Source organism: Cupressus sempervirens, chromosome 3, assembly GCF_028749045.1.
Source record: "Cupressus sempervirens isolate cs-2001-9-10 chromosome 3, ASM2874904v1, whole genome shotgun sequence".
Classification (NCBI taxonomy): Eukaryota; Viridiplantae; Streptophyta; class Pinopsida; order Cupressales; family Cupressaceae; genus Cupressus; species Cupressus sempervirens.
The window spans coordinates 109,032,604-109,048,889 of record NC_143120.1 but is presented as its reverse complement, the minus strand read 5'-3'; positions in this window follow the sequence as shown (position 1 = coordinate 109,048,889).

Below are 16,286 nucleotides of genomic sequence, written 5' to 3'. Positions count from 1 at the left end.
AAGTTAGTAGAATGAGAAAATGGGACAAATTAGTATGAAGAAGTGATGAAACCATAGATACAAACCATTTTTGAGCATCTATATTTTTCCCCTCTTTGATACAATGTGATTTAGAGCGTTGTGTCAAAGAATGCTAATTGAAAAGCCATAAAAGCATGCCCCAACAATGTGGTATATATTTATGCCCCCTTGAGAAATTGGCCAACATAGGAATATGATAGGTCAATTTCATTAACAACAAGAAAACAAAGCCATAGCAATTGACAGATTGAAAATCAGAGTTAAAATGTGAAAGTTATGGCCTCCAGAGTGCAACATAGGGGTTCCGAGAGCAGTTTTAGGGATCCTAGGTCGCCAAGTGCACCTAAAACTCATCCAAGTGCATATTGGACACACTTGGTAAGCCCAAGTGCATCATGACAGTACCAAGTGCTTCCTGGATGCACTTGGGAAGCCCAACTGTGCTTTGAAAGTGTAGACTGCACCCTAGAAGGCTCTAGGGGCCAAAATAAGCCTGATTGGACTCAGAATGACCTGAAACTGTGCGTGCATGCCCAAAATGATGGAAAGATGTCCTAACATGAGTGAAATCATCAACCATGGTCAGATTTGGTCAAAGATGGTGAGACAAATGTTAGATTAAGGTTGAACCAAGTGGAAAGCCACAGAAAGTTGATTGACAGTGTAGGATGATGTAGGAATGCATGAACGCAAGATGAAGATGATTTGGTGAATCAAAAGACATGATCATGGTGATGGAGAACAAGATGAAGAAGAAAGATGAGATGAGGAGATGTTAGTATGATGGAAAGACTTTTTCTTTTGTAAAGTGCACTATATGTCAAATGGAGCTTTATTTTGATATGGCAAATGGAATGCAACGCATCATGGCATAAAGGGCTAGAGCGCAAATGCAAGCCTTTTGCATGAACAAGCATGATGTAGATAGAAAATGAGCTTGTCCTTCTTGAGGCATATGTACATGCCCCAGACTCTCAAAGGTACATTGTAATAGACAAAAATAGAAAAAGATGACCATGAACCATCCCGACCACTCTCATAGATCAGTTTATATCATCGAGTGGCATAGGAACATGATCGAAGAAAAGACAAAGCCAAAAATAAATCACTCACTAAACAGTGTGAGCCAACAACCATTCTTGTCCATTATTACTTGCTTTTGAGTGCTTTTAGGTGTTCAAATGGTGTTTGACATGTTGATAATGTGATAGCTCTATTTGTGAATTCAATTGAGAGGTTCGTAGTGGTATGTCGGATTGATTGTCGGTTCACATTGCTTAGATAGTGTGAGTGTCTTGAAAGTGTAGTGCTTTGAGTTTCAATTTGCAAAGTGCAAGTTTTTATGCATAAGGGATGATTATCCATAGTGAATATTTACAAGGTTTATTGTAGATTTTTGATGGGTTTTGTGATTTTTAGGGTTTTTGGGGATATTTGATTTTTTTTTTGTGACTAGTTTCTTCAGGACATTTTATGATTTTTAGGGATTTTTTCAGGACATTATATGAATGTTTAGGATTTTTTCAGGACATTTTATGTTTTTTTATAGATTTTTTCAGGACATTTTATGATTTTTATGATTTTTCAAGATCATATTTGAATTTTAAGGATTTTTTTAGGATCGTATAAGCATATACAAGTGTTAGCTCCAATCCCTTATGCGATAGGTCCAATGGATAAAAAGTGCTTAGGGATATGCCCCCAATTCAAATTCAAACTCATGCATTGTGTAGGTGATATGCCCCCAGATAAGATGCAAACTATGTACAAAGACCAAATGATAGAGTATGTACAGACTAGTGATGCATTAAGTAGGATGACAATGGATGCCAACTAGTTCGTGAGCCATGGTCAAGGAGCCAAGGATGTCTTGCAATAGGAAAAAATGATCAAGGAATAATAGAGGGGGAAAAGACCAGATGGAATCCCGATAGATGGAGGAGCAATGACTGGTTACACATGGTGCCTGTTTGCCAGGTTTTCACCATGGTACTTGCCCAAAGCGCTTATTTGCCAGGTTTTCACTTTTTTTTAGGACTTTTTGCTTTATATATATATATATATATATATATATATATATATATATATATATATATATATATATATATATATATATATATATATATATATATATATAGTTTTAGGACTTTTTTCAAATTTTTTGATATTTTTTCAGGACTTCTAGATGGAATCAAGAATATCACTGACAAATACTGAGAAGATATCTATTGTTGGTGCTGCTAATTGATAATCTCTAGACCCACAATTGACCATAACTACATAGGAGTTGCTCCGAGTCTGTAGCTAAGATCAAACTGTTGGAAAGGCCTCGAGATATACCATCATGTATCGTATGTAAGACAATGTCTGCCTCTTGTGAATCAAGGCATCTAAGGATAAATGGGTCAACAAATATGTCATGTGGGATGTCTCTAATAATGAAATATGCAAAGGCTTGTTGGATAAAGATTTGAGCTTGGGTCTTGGGAAAATTAGGTAGTTGGATTTGGGGATAAACAATTGTATATAAGGGAGGGTTGGGAGGGTTGAGACCAATGACTTTCCACATGAATGCTGATTGAGAGAGCTTTGAAAGACGTCGTGGCATGTTGAACACTAGAACACTGATATTCATGGCATCAACTTTTTCATTTTGTATCCTTGAGAGCTGCTTAGGTTTTGATTTTTCACTATCTAATGGCACCTTTCGATTTTCACCAAGAGACCTGTGCTCATTATTTTTTCTTTTCTATCAGATGGAGTTGACTCCCAACAATATGCCAATGTGTTCACTTAAGAAGAAATTTCTTCTTTATGATTATTGTCCAAAATGCCTCCATATATTTCAAAGTCTATTATAAGAGTGTCATCATTGTCGAATTGATCAAAAATTGGTGGTCCACGTTGGTCCCAATCCAATAGTTCAAGATAACTTGAGGGGATGTCATCATTAGTATTGAATGGGCTTTGGTTGAAGGTAGATATACAGGTATCTAATTTAGTTGGGTCATTGGGGTTATGCTCAGAAGCTAGAGGATTGTTAGTTTCAGGTGGGATATCCTTAGATGCCTTTTCATCGTTCAAAGCATCCATAGTCTTGCATCTAGGTACCGTAGTACTAGGAGGACCTATTTGTAATGGTTCAAATCCTAGCCCCAAACTAGGAGGTCGTCCATTTTGTAGTGATAGGTTCAATTATACCCTATTTTTGAGATCCAAGACCACTACATCCATCATAGCCTTATTTTTGCATGATAGTAAACCCAAGTCCATAATTGCTAGGAGATATCAAAGCGAGTTTTTGTTCTGCTTGTGCTTTCTCCATACAAATGAAAGTATTCTCATTGATAGGAGTGACATCTTATGTATTAATCTCAGAGTGTTGGTCTTGCAAAAGTTGTGATTTACCATAAGATAGGGGAGAAAGTGGCGACTCCTTGATGTGGGATACGTGAGACAAAAAGTATTCTCCACACCCATTGTCTTCAATCTTCATCTTTTCCTTGGCCTTACTGACAAGTATATCAACATCCACATACTTAGATGAATTTGTTGGTTGTGCTTCATTATTTGTTGGGATTTGGTATCCAGTACCATCTCTTAGATTGGCATAAAATTGGAAAGGATCTAGATCGCTAGGGATGGTAACCTCCACATTGTCATAGGAAAACTTTAGACATTGATGATATGTAGAGGGTAATGCTTTCATAGCATGAAGCCAAGGGCGTCCCAGTATCATGTTGCAGTTCATTTTGATATCTAGGATATGGAATAATGTGTCTTCAGTAGCTGGGCCAACTCTGACAGGTAATGTGATGATGCCCTTGGAGAAGCGTTCACCATCATCATTAGCTTTTATTGTGATTCTTTGAGAGGGATACACAACATCTTCAGAATAACCCAAACCTTTGACAACCTTAGAGTATGGATGTTCAGTCTTGCTCCTCCATCTATTAAGACACATCTGACTTTGGCATTATGGATGAAGACTTCTAGATGAAGGGGATCATTGTGGTTAGGTTTGTCCTTAGGAATACCCCAAGGGGAAAAGGTAATATGTTGTGAGGCAGATAGGTTCCCAACAATGGTTTGGAACTGGGAAACATCCATGTTATCTGGGACTATTGACTCTTTAAGGGCTTGCTCCAAGATCTTTTGGTGTTGGGGAGATGCACACAGTAGGTCCAAAATGGATATTTGTGCAGGGGTCTTGCCAAGCTGTTCAACAAGGCTATAATTAGATGAAGTAGGAGCAATAGGTCTACTAGGGGGTGTAGGTCTAGTAGAAGCAGTAGGTCTAGATGGGGCTCCAGGTAGGGTGATCTTGCTACGACATGTAGTGACAACACAATAAGGGTCTTTAGCCTTCAATGTTAATGTGGATATGCGGGAATCTAACTCATTGAAATAGTTGATAGTGTAGTCATATCCCATGCATGTGTAATTCACATTAGCTTGTGAGTTTGAGTTTGAACTGGAGGGCTTCTCTTTGTCATGATTACCCAAAGGATATTTGAAAATAGTGTGATCAGAGTTGGATGCTAATAGTGATGGATCAACCATGATTACACCATCATCAATAAGGTCTAGTATTGCATTTTTTAAATTGGAAGTATGATGAAGTCTTATGTCCTTTAGTGCGATGGTAATCATAGTACTTTTTGTCATCCCACCAATCGGCTTTAGTCAATGGTTCATCTTTGATCTAGGGTAACTGTAGGAAGTTATTACTCAGTAACTATTGTAGTGTAGTCTCAAGAGGTATACCCAATGGTGTGAATTTCCTATCCTTGGATCTAGGATGTCTTCGGGGTTTGTCCTGCGTGGAAGTCTCAATTTTCTACCGTGGGCTTGATGTTTGATTGGAGGTTTGTGAATTCGTAGAGTTTGCACCTTTCAAAGTCAGTTGAGTTTGTGTTGTGCTAATCATGCGAGCATCCATAGTGCCATCATTAGTCACATTCTTGTTTTTGGAGAAAAAAATTAGTCTGTCATTAGACGAGTTAGTGTTTGTGTTTTCTTTCTTTATCTTGAGGATTCCTTTACAGATAAGAGCATCTTCAATACTAGCCCCTTTTTTCATTAGTTTAGAAATGGTGCTTGGACTCTTGATTTTGAGTTCATACATTAAGTCTGGGACTAAGTTTTCAATGCACAAGTTTACTTGTTGTTCTTCAGGAATGTCTAGTGAGCATTGACTAACTAAGCTTCTCTAGCATAGTAAGAATGTGATAAATGTCTCATGTCTTCTATTTAGTTGAGCACAAATCAAAAGTGTCACTTCATTCGTAATGTTAAAGGAAAAGTGGGAGATGAACTTGTTTGTGAGTTCTGACCAAGATTTGATATTACCAAGAAGTTTGGAGTACCATTCAAGTGCGGGCCCACCAAGAGAAAGAGGGAACAATCTCATGAGGTAAGTGAGCTCATCACTGAGTTCGGTACATGATGCACAAAATTCTTAGATGTGATCAACAAGGTTGCCTTTTCCTCAATATTTTTCAAACCTTGGAGCCTTAAAGTGTTTTGGGAATGGAGGCATATACAAACTTTTGTCAAATGGATTAGGACGTAGGTCCCTTTTTGTATATAGAGCCTGTTTCTTTTGGATTCGTAATGCCTCGACTTGTTTGGAAAGTTGTTTGAATTGTTGTAATAGCTCTTCATTGGGATTTTGTATGATAGTCTTTCCTTCAAGTTGTTTGTGTCTATGAGTAGACCATTTGTTGTGGTGAGAATTATGTCTACTCGGCTCTGACATTTTTGTATCTGATGAGTTTGGTGAAGTGTCGCTAGGTGGTGGAGGTATGTTGGTACCTCAAAGACAGAAGGGTCCCTATTGTTGGGGTACTTGTTGTGGTATTTGATGTGGCACTTGTTGCAAGATTGACTACGATTGTTATACCATGTGTTGTTGTTGTGCCATGTGTGGCAGTTGCTATTGGGATACTTCTGTTGATTGTATGTGAGACCATGTACATGCTTATTGTTGTAGAGGTATTTGTTGAGGTTGTTGTGGCACATGTTGTTGTTGTAACAAATGTTGTTGATATGCGATTTGTTGCTCAAGGCATCTTTGGTATTCCAACCGTTGCTTGAGTTGCTCTTGTTGTTTAGCAAACATCGCTTGTTGTTGTTGGAATTGTTGTTGATACATTTCATGGAGGTCAAGTGGGTTTATGTTGGATTGCATATTAGGGATGTTGGATGTTTGCACCACTTGAGGTTATTATTGTCATGGTTGATGTTGTTGTTGATACGTTGGATGTGTGTTGGAAAGATTAGGTCCTTGGACTATCACAGGTTGATGTTGTTGGGATAGTTGGTTGCGTCCTTGCGAATTGACCACCATGTTTGTATTGTTGCTTTGGCACCTTTGTGTGTTAGAGGTTTATGCTTGAGACATCATATTGACTTGACAATGAGGTACATTCCTTTTGGGAATAGGTGTGATATCAATAAGGTTTTTCCTTTGCGCATCAATAGGGATTGTTTTAGTTGATGTTGCACATAGTGTACTTGTGGGAGGCTCCATAACATTAGATGTTATGACACTTGGTAGAGTTAGGAGCAAAGGTGCACTTTGTTGGTTCATTTGCAAAGGAGGTATGTCTGGCATCCCTAGAGCACAAGTCCCTTTAGGTGTGTCTTGTTGTTGCATCACATGACTAAAATCAAATCTTAATGTCCTTTTGGGGTATTTAGGAATTGGTGGTATTTTGTCGAACAAGGGGTTAACATTGATGTGTTTAAATGTACTTTGGAGGATTTCGATGGTTAATTCTTGATGGGACCTTATAGGAGTCATTATCGTGTTTGAAAACTCCAAAGGTTGTTTTCCCTTATCTAAGTCCAAATTGATCATGGGTTGTATGTTTTCAATGGTTGTGTTGGTTTGATGTTTGGACTTAGGTCCCTCCACATTTAGGTTGAATTTGACAATTTCTTGGGCTGCCAAAAGTTTGAAGTTTTTACGAAAGTTTTTGTCTTGACATGCCCTAGCCATTTCCTCATTAGTGATGCCATAATCAGTGTCAGAGTCATCACTGAGGTGTACAGTACCTTGTTGTATGTTTGATGTGTTATAGTTGAAGGTACTTGTGTTAGGTTGGCTGAATTCGAAGGAATGAGATTGTTCATCTTCAAGTGTGGTTGGCACACTTCCTCCTCCGGGTGGTATCGGCACAAATATAGGTTCAAAGTCAGGACTCCATTGAACCATCCCATGTGTAGCAGAAGTGTTTGAAGGAAACCTCATAGTAGGTGCATTGTTTAAGGTTTGTTGTGTCATAGCTTGATTATGATGATCTTGCAGATACATGTTCAAGGGGTCCGCAAGTAAAGGTTGTGACGCCTTGATTTGGTCTTTGTCAAATGTCCGTTGGGTTTTCTTGCTCTTCTTCTGTCTTGGATGAGGTTTTGGTTGCATTGATGTCTCAGAAAATAATAGTTGGTAAAGTTCTTCAGGTCTTTGAGCTGATTGTGTCCTAGTAAGTGTTGGCATGATAGCTAAGAATGTAGATACAATGGAGGGAAACCTGAATGGACTTTCTGCCTCCCAAGTGCACACCTAAACTACCAACTATGCTCCGATAGTACCAAGTGTGCCCATGACATAGTTGGGGGTCTGAAGGTAAGTAGTTGGTAAGTAGGAGGTATGCAATGGGTTAATTGTTGGGTGATGCGACGCGCTCCCCTGCCCACAAGTGGTTAATTATGTGGTGTTCCATGTTCACTAAAAGTCATGGCTTTTGGTGCAACGGCAAATGGGCCCTACAAGTGGTATCAGAGCTATGGTTTTATTATTGTAACCCTAGATTGAATCCATGGGAATGCATGAGAGGATTAAAAAAAAAAGGGCAAGATATATGAATGATTTATTACAGATCTAAGGGTTTTTGGATTTGCTGTTATGATGGGATGTTAAAAGATTTGGGCATGTGAAATTGTTGGACAAAAAGATTTTTCGGATGTTTCATTTAAAATGAAGGTTTTAGGGGGTAGCATGCAGAAATGACCTCCTAGGTAAAAAAAGACCTCACCATTGGATCCGGGTCGACATTTTCATAAATTTTGATATATAATATGCCCTAGTTTGGCCATGTTCAGAGGAAATAAAAGAGTTTTTTGGTTTCAGCCCATGATGGCCGTCAAATTTAATCCCGTCGGAATTTTCGTCACTGAAAAAAATAAAAAATGAAAAATCGTACTGAAAATGGTAAAAAGACTGTCTTAGTAAAACGGCCATAACTTTCTCTCAGAATATCGGATTTCAGAGTTCTTATAGGCGTTGGAAAGCTAATTCAGAGCACTACAAGATGGTGTAGGTTTGGTTCTATGATTTTGAGATTTTGTAAGGTTTTAAGAGCCCTAAAGTCAGATGTTATTTATTTTGAGCACGGATTAGGGCATAACTTGGGCATACAGAGTCAGATTTTGGACTTCGAGTAGTCAACGAAAAGCTCTTGGAGAGCTCTACACATTGGTTCAGATTTGGTGCAGGTTTGGCATGATTTATTTATTGATATATTTATCTGAACAGTTTATGGTATATATTTTGACTATGGTAACTTGTGAGTTTATGGCATTGGAGATTTAAGTTTTGATGTCATTGTATACTCAAGTTTGGTCTCATGATGATATGGTTATTGATGTTTGGTTTGGATATGCATGATGACTTGTTGGATCTACAAGTTGTGCAGTGTTGTAAGCGGTCTATACTTACAGGTTGCATTTATAGCTTGGTTATGGGTTGTCTTTGCCCATCGATCTTTCATTATTGATGCATATTCAGATTGGTGGCTTGGATTTGGGTTGTCTATGCCCTAAGTCACATGATTTACTATTTTTTTCATGTAGAAGGGATGAGATGTTGTTACCAGGTACAGTCATGGTGGAGGATTGTGGTTGACTATGCTGATAGGTTGGACACTTTGAGAGCCAGATGCTCGGTTCATGGATGTGATCATGGTGTCATGGATTTTGGCATGACATGATTGGATATATAGGTACATCCTTGATGTTCATTAGCTTGGATTTTCTGATTTGGTTATGGTGGTATATCTTCTTGGTTGAGGATCATGGTTATTTGGTTTCTTTTAAAGAGCTCATGATGTGCACTTTGAGTTCTTTGATGGTTTGATGCCTTGATTGATTCTCATGGTTAGAGGATGGTTTTTCATCATGATGTCATGGATAGCTTGGATACATGGTTTAGTGGGAGCTTGTGACAGTGATGGGGTGACAGTGCAGGATTAGTTCCTGGTTTGGTTTATATCTTCTTGGTTTGGAGAGGATGGATTTTATGATGCCATAGGTGACTTGGTACCACGGTTGAGTGGGAGTTGTTGGCATTGATATATTTATTGAGTATTTGTAGATGTTGGAAATTTGTCTTAGATCCTGTTGCTGCAGAAGCGTCTTTGACATTTGCATGGTGCACTTGTTATCTTCATGGTGTATGAAGATGGTTAGATCTTGAGGATTCATGGAGTTCTTGGTTATCTTCATGGTGTATGGAGATGGTTCTTCCTGGTATGTGGAGATGGTTTTCTTCATGGTGTGTGGAGATGGTTGCATCTTGAGGACTCATAAGGTTCTTGGCAAAGGTGTGGTTTATATTTTTATTTGGCATGTTATCCTTGGTATGAGGATGGTTTCATATTATGTCATGGTATACTCTTGATACACGTTTAGAGTTGTGACATGTTATGGTGTGTTCATGTGGAGCATGTTATCTCTTTAGTTGAGATGGTAAGATCATGTTGTCATGTTTATGTTCCTAAGGCCATGGTTGGAACTTTGACATTGATCTTGGTTTAGTTTCTTGATATTGAGTACACTGATCATAAGCTGGATACTTCATGATATTGCTATGTTGCATTTGGAGTTGGCATGGATTGATTGGTTACAGGTGCTCATGGATACTTAGAGACGGTGGTGACGCTGATTTCTCTTGAATTAGAGAAGTATTTGTTGGGATGGTTGATGGTTTCAGCAGGAAGTCTAAGGGGCAGTCACCTGATATGGACTTGAGAGGAGATTGTTCTTAGATGAGTCTTGGTTGGAGACTTGGGTATCTTGATGAGCATTCTCATTCCCCACTCTTGGTCTACTCGGCGGTTTGCTACTTGAGAGGTATAGCCCATTGTTTCTCTTAGTTGCATTATATTTATGCTTATCTTTCATGGATATGGATCTTGAGCTATGGTACATGAGTTAGTTCTGGAGGGTTCATTTGAGAGATGGTTTAGCATTGGTTATCTCCATGTGCATATGTTGTTATGCTGGTTGAGTTTGGGAGATGGTTTTATATTGGGCATTTTTCTTGGTTTAGGAATGGTTTATTGAGTTTGATCTTCTTGTGAGAGGCTTACATCCATGATTAGTTATATGGTATGGTTTGGGTGTTGTTGAGGCTTCTTGTTGGGGTTTTATGGAGGAGATCATACTTGCACAGTTTACATCTAGAGGTGTGTGTAGAAGGACATGATACAGGTTATGATTTGCATGGTTTCTCTGGTCTTGATTATCTTCTTGGATGTTCAGTTTTGCCTACATTGGATTTGAGATTGGTTGGAGATTGTGATCACTGGTTTGTGCTCATGCATGTTATGTGAGAGATGACATGGTTATTTCTTTATCTCTTTCCTCTGTTGGTTGTGGAGAACTTGGAGACTATTGGAGACTTGTTATGAGAGTTATTCTTGCAGGATATTGGATTATGTATTATGGATGTCCTTGATACTACATGGATTCGCTTCTTTGAGATGTGTTGAGTGAATTGGTTATAGATTTGACATTATCTTTTGCAGTGGGAGCTTCTTGGTCTATATGTGGTAGGTATTGCTCTTGAGGCTTGTGATTGCAGGTTACAGATTGGATATGTCAGTGATATGAGATTCACTTGTTATACCTTTGAGGTATGGATAGTTGGATGGGTTTGGCACTTGCTGTGGGTGCTATTTAAGCTATGGATATTTTGACAACTACGGATACATGTGATTACCTTTGGATCAGGTTTTTTGTGCTTGGATTTCAGTTGGTACAAGATTTTATGATCTTCTAATGCGACAGGTTGAGTGGCTTTCTCTTTGGATGGCTTCTATGTATGTCCAATGGTAGTGGCATAATAGGAGGTGAGATCATTCATGTTCGAGATGCTGGATACTTTGATTTTGTTGCGGGTACCAGGATGGAGCACTTGGTGTATTTTGATCCATGATGGTGGATGTGCTGGGAGGGATTGTTCCCTTGTTCATTTATGTGGCTACGGATTGACCCTATGCAATGTATACAACAAGTGGGAGATTGTTGAGATAATGGGTGTTGCACACATTGCATAATATTGTTATTTTATTATTTTATTTTATTATGTAATGTTGTGCCTAGATGGACGTGCAACATGTAAAGATTCCCATGAAATATTCTTGATGAGTTGTATTGTAACATTGTGAAAATATTTTATGTAATTATTTAATATTGGGGAAAAGAATTAAATGCCCAATATTAAATGTGGGGCCAGTGGGTTAGGTAGCACATGGTTTTAGCACATGGTTTATGTAATACCACTTGGTGGTTTTGTGGGACTTGCTACTATATAAGCAGCCACAAGGGTAGTTGTTGTAGAGAGAGAAAATATAGAAAGAGAGTGACAAGGAGAAGACAAAAGGCAAGAGTCGAGCGGGATAAGGCTTGACAGGTTAGCCAAGGGAGCATTTGTGAAGGTTGAAAGCATGGCATGGGATGTGTGGATTCATGCTTGTTCACATAGTTTGCTCGGTTGTGGCTATGGCCATGAAGACTTCCATGGTTGTATGGCAATGGTAGTTTTGTTGAATAATACATGGTGATGGATGCTTTTGGAGGCTGGGTTTTTCCCTCAATGAGGGTTTCCCAGGGTATATCTTGTGTCACATTTTGTGGGTATGTTTTCTATTCTCTTGCATGTGGATTTTAATTCTGTGTTTATTTCAGATTTATTATGGGTTATGTGGAAACGGTTATATTCTTTGTTGCCAAGTTTCCTTACAAGTGGTATCAGAGCCTGGTTTTGGCCTGGTCATGGGTTCAAATCTCCCCGGTGCCATCCCGACCCGCGTAAGCACCTGGTATGCGCATCGAGGGGGAGATTGTTGGGTGATGCGACGCGCTCCCCTACCCACAGGTGGTTAATTATGTGGTGTTCCATGTTCACTAAAAGTCATGGCTTTTGGTGCAACGACAAATGGGCCCTACATTAATAGAGGTGCTAGGGTGCCTAAAATTCAAATTTTGAGTGTTTTGAGTGATTTAGAGTGTTTCCTAAGGTCTTGGGATGCAATGCAAGGTGTGGAAGCATAGATTAGGGTTCTGGAACCTAGAAAGAAATTCCTAAGTGCATCTTGAAACTACCAAGTGCGTCCTAAAAACACCAACTGCGCACTTGAAGTGTGCAGTTGGTAAAAGAGGTCAAAACTTGATAACTAAGATGTGGGTATTCAAGATATGAGTTTTTTTTGGATTTTTAAGTCTTTGGGGATGTTATGCAATGTGAGAAAGTGCTAAATGACCTAGGGTTTTGATTATGCAATGTGCAAATGTCCTAGGGTTATTATGCAAATGCAAATGCAAGGTGTTGTTTTGAAGGTGTGCAAGATGAAGATTATGGTATGCAAAATGGAGGTTAGGGTTATGTTTTGGACTTGGTAATGACACTAAAATTAGGTGTATGCAAGGTATATTATGCAAAGGATGGTTTTCTAAGGTTTGTAATGACATTTGGGATATGCAAAATGAAGGTAAATGCTCAAGAAAACAATTTGGTTGATGAACAATTTGATAGGGTTTGGTAGTGAAAATGATGCTAGGATTTTGATCAATTCAAGATGAAGGGGATATACCACTAAGGTAAGTCAAAATTACATTTAGGAATATTATTATGCTAATGATAGAGGTACATGCAAGGTTTTGAACTTAGGTAAAACCTTTAGAACGTATTTTGTCTAGGAGTTTAACCTCGTGATAAAGGACTTTGGATCTTGACCAAAAAGTGATAAAAGATGACAAGGTTAAATATATCAAAATATAGATAGATTTTGACCAAATAAAATGATAAGAAAAGATAAAAAGACTAGTCAAGATCCATTATCCGTCAACACTAGGAGATACTCTAAGACTCATACTTTGTCTAGATTTTTGACTAAATTCAAAGGTTTTGGGGGTTGAAAATGATGTTTTAGGGACTCAAAATGGTGGTGATTCTAAGCTTATATGTAATATGGACAATTATTATGATGAAAAATGGGATTTTTGGTGCAAGATGCGGTTTTGGGTCAAGTGCAAAGTGGGGAGGTACAAAGGCTCCTAGATGTAGTTTTAGGGTTCTAAAGTGCAGTTTGGATACCCAAAATGGTTATGTAGGTGCCCAAGTGTACCTTGAAAGTTCCAAGTGCACTCCAATAGTGAAAACTACGTCAATGATGCAGTTGGAAAGTTCTAGATGCAGTTGGTAGTTTCTGGGCACAGTTTGTAAGCTAGGAAGAATATTTGTTGTTTTTAAAGGGTATGGTTACCAAAGTGATATGCCAGGAAGCTAAGATGTTGGGTTTGATGTTATGATGGGTTGGGAGATGCAAAATAATGGTTATAACCTAAGGAATGATGTCCTAAGTGAAGGTAATGAAGACTAGGAGGTGTAGAATGAAAATCTGGGCCTATTAATGCAATAGGAGCTATCCAGGTACCTAAAGACATAGTTGAAGCCCCAAAATGTTATCTGGAATCCCAAACTAAGTCTGAGGACCACCAAGTGCACTTAGATAGTGTAGACTACATCAATTATGTAATTGGTAATTTTTGGACGCATTTGGTAATTTCAGGACGCAGTTGGTAAACTGGGCTGAAACTAAGGCAATTCTGGGAGCTATGATTTCCAGATAGATGTCATAGAGAGGTAAATAGTGAGGGACAATGTTAAGACTAGTATGAATGCTTAAAATGATGCTTAGGACACCTAGAATGAGGGTTAAAGTGGGTAAGATGATGGTTAGGTGTGCAAAGATGGAAGGTGGTGGATGCAAAGTGCAAAATTTGAGATTGGACTGCAAAAACTAAGGGAGGTAAGCTAAACCCAAATGGATGCAATATAAAAGATAACAGACACTAAATGAGGACTAGGTGTAATATGAAGTCTATATGATGCAAGAATGAGGCCTAGACTAGGGTAAATGCAAGTGGAGTCTATGCAAGGATGAGATCTATGTTTTGCCAAGCACGTTTAGGAGCACAAGTTGCCATGTTTTCCAAGGTTTGAATGTGTTGAACCAAGGTTTGCAAAGTTTAATAAAGGTTGTAAAGTTTTGACAATGTGTAATGTTTGGAGAAGGTTAAAGGTGTAAATTTTAATGTTGGCTATTATCTTGATTAATGTTTCACACACACGCAAGACACATTAAGACAATAATAGTTGTTGTTAAAAGTGAACAAGCACACCACAACCTAGGCTTTTAGTATTGTATCCACTGAATTCGTACTTGAACAGAAGTTCAACCATGCTTATACAGAGTGGACAACCTAGGATCTTGGCACCACAGGCTCCCCCTTACAACACGCTCACTTCTTGGGGCTACTAAGATCCGCTTCCCAAGGGGCATGACTTCCCAAGGGACTGTTGCCTCTACTAAGGACTACAAGAATGTATGATGTCTTCACTGGCATGGGTGACCCCTTGAGCTAGTGGATAGAAAGGATTTTGGCCACTAAAACATAGTTTTTAGTAAGGGCATTCCATTCGACAAGTGAATGATAAACTTTCGCAGAAGTGTTAGATTGTGGTGATTGATCAGGAAAGTACTGTACCTAAAAACAATTTTTTTGGTACTATTTTCCATTCATAGAAATATTTTTGGTACTATTCGCCATTCATAGATTCACCACTAAAGTTATGGCTAATTATGGTCGACATGTTATAACCCTAAAGCAGTTTAATACTTGTATAAAAGGGTTTAGGGTTGGGTATTTTATTTTTTTATATGTTGTGATGCAAAATTGGTTCTTGCGATGGTATTGAGCTATAAGAGATTACAGATTGTAATCAGGTTGTAATCACTGGATTGTAATAAGATCATACTTGTTGTTTGGTGGATGTAGCTCAGGGATTGGGTGAACCACGTTAAATCTTGGTGCCTTGTGTTCATTTCTGTGTGATCTATTATTTTCTGTTATTGGTTATATTTGCATGTAGTTTTTATTTATGTTCATGGTTTATCCTAACAAGGTCTCCTAGCCCTGAGAACCGGGGTTTGACACACCACAAGGGTACTAGAGGAGAGCTATCATGCAACAATACTGCTGACACAACTTACACTATAATCAAATTTTATATAATGGTTGGAATGTTGACTTGGCTTTTGGCCCATTACCACTCTGATGTCATCCCTTGGCATATCCAATACCGATTATCTTGGTCCAAGGCAGGCCTCTTATAGAAGTTACATGGATTTCTCTTACACTCAAGATCCATGAATGGCGAGGGGAGAGGATACGTCCAATGTAACTCCTAGGGATTTAAACACTGTACACACGCGAGGTAGAAAAGAAAAAGTTCATTTTAAGCACCAAACAAAGTGTTACTTAATCTAGGAAATCCACACACATAGTTTTGGCAAACACACAATGGTCTTCAACAATGTCCTGCAAACAAAGCATTAGTAGTCTATTATGATCATGTCTTCATCCCATGATTTCCACATGCTGCAAGTAGACCATTAGAAACACAAAATCCTCTAATCTATGTTCTAGAAGCAAATGGAAACCTTACATGCAGATTCTGATTGATGTGTGTGTTTTCTGTGAACCAGGTGTGCTCTGATAGAGCAGATTGCACCCTTGAAGGCCAAAATGGCTTAGAATGCCCCCAAGTGCACCCAGATAGTGTAGATTGCATCAATGATGTAGTTGGGGCCTATTTGGGTGCAGTTGGTAGTTTCAGGATGCAATTAGGAGGTTAGGTGCAAACTATGGGGAAATGGTGCCCTAAATGATACCCAAAAACTACAAATTTTGACACCTATACTGCCAAGTGTGTCCAAACAGTGTAGACTATGTCAATGATGCAGTTGGTAAGTTAGTAACAATAGAAAGAGGTTTTAGTGGCTCTTAGACTCCTAAAACTACTCCTAAGGGTCCCAAGAGCACCCTGACAGAGCAAAGTGCACCCTAGGACAACAAGCTAACAAAATGCATGAAATAAGAGCATACAATCATGTTACTAGAGCCCCTAATTA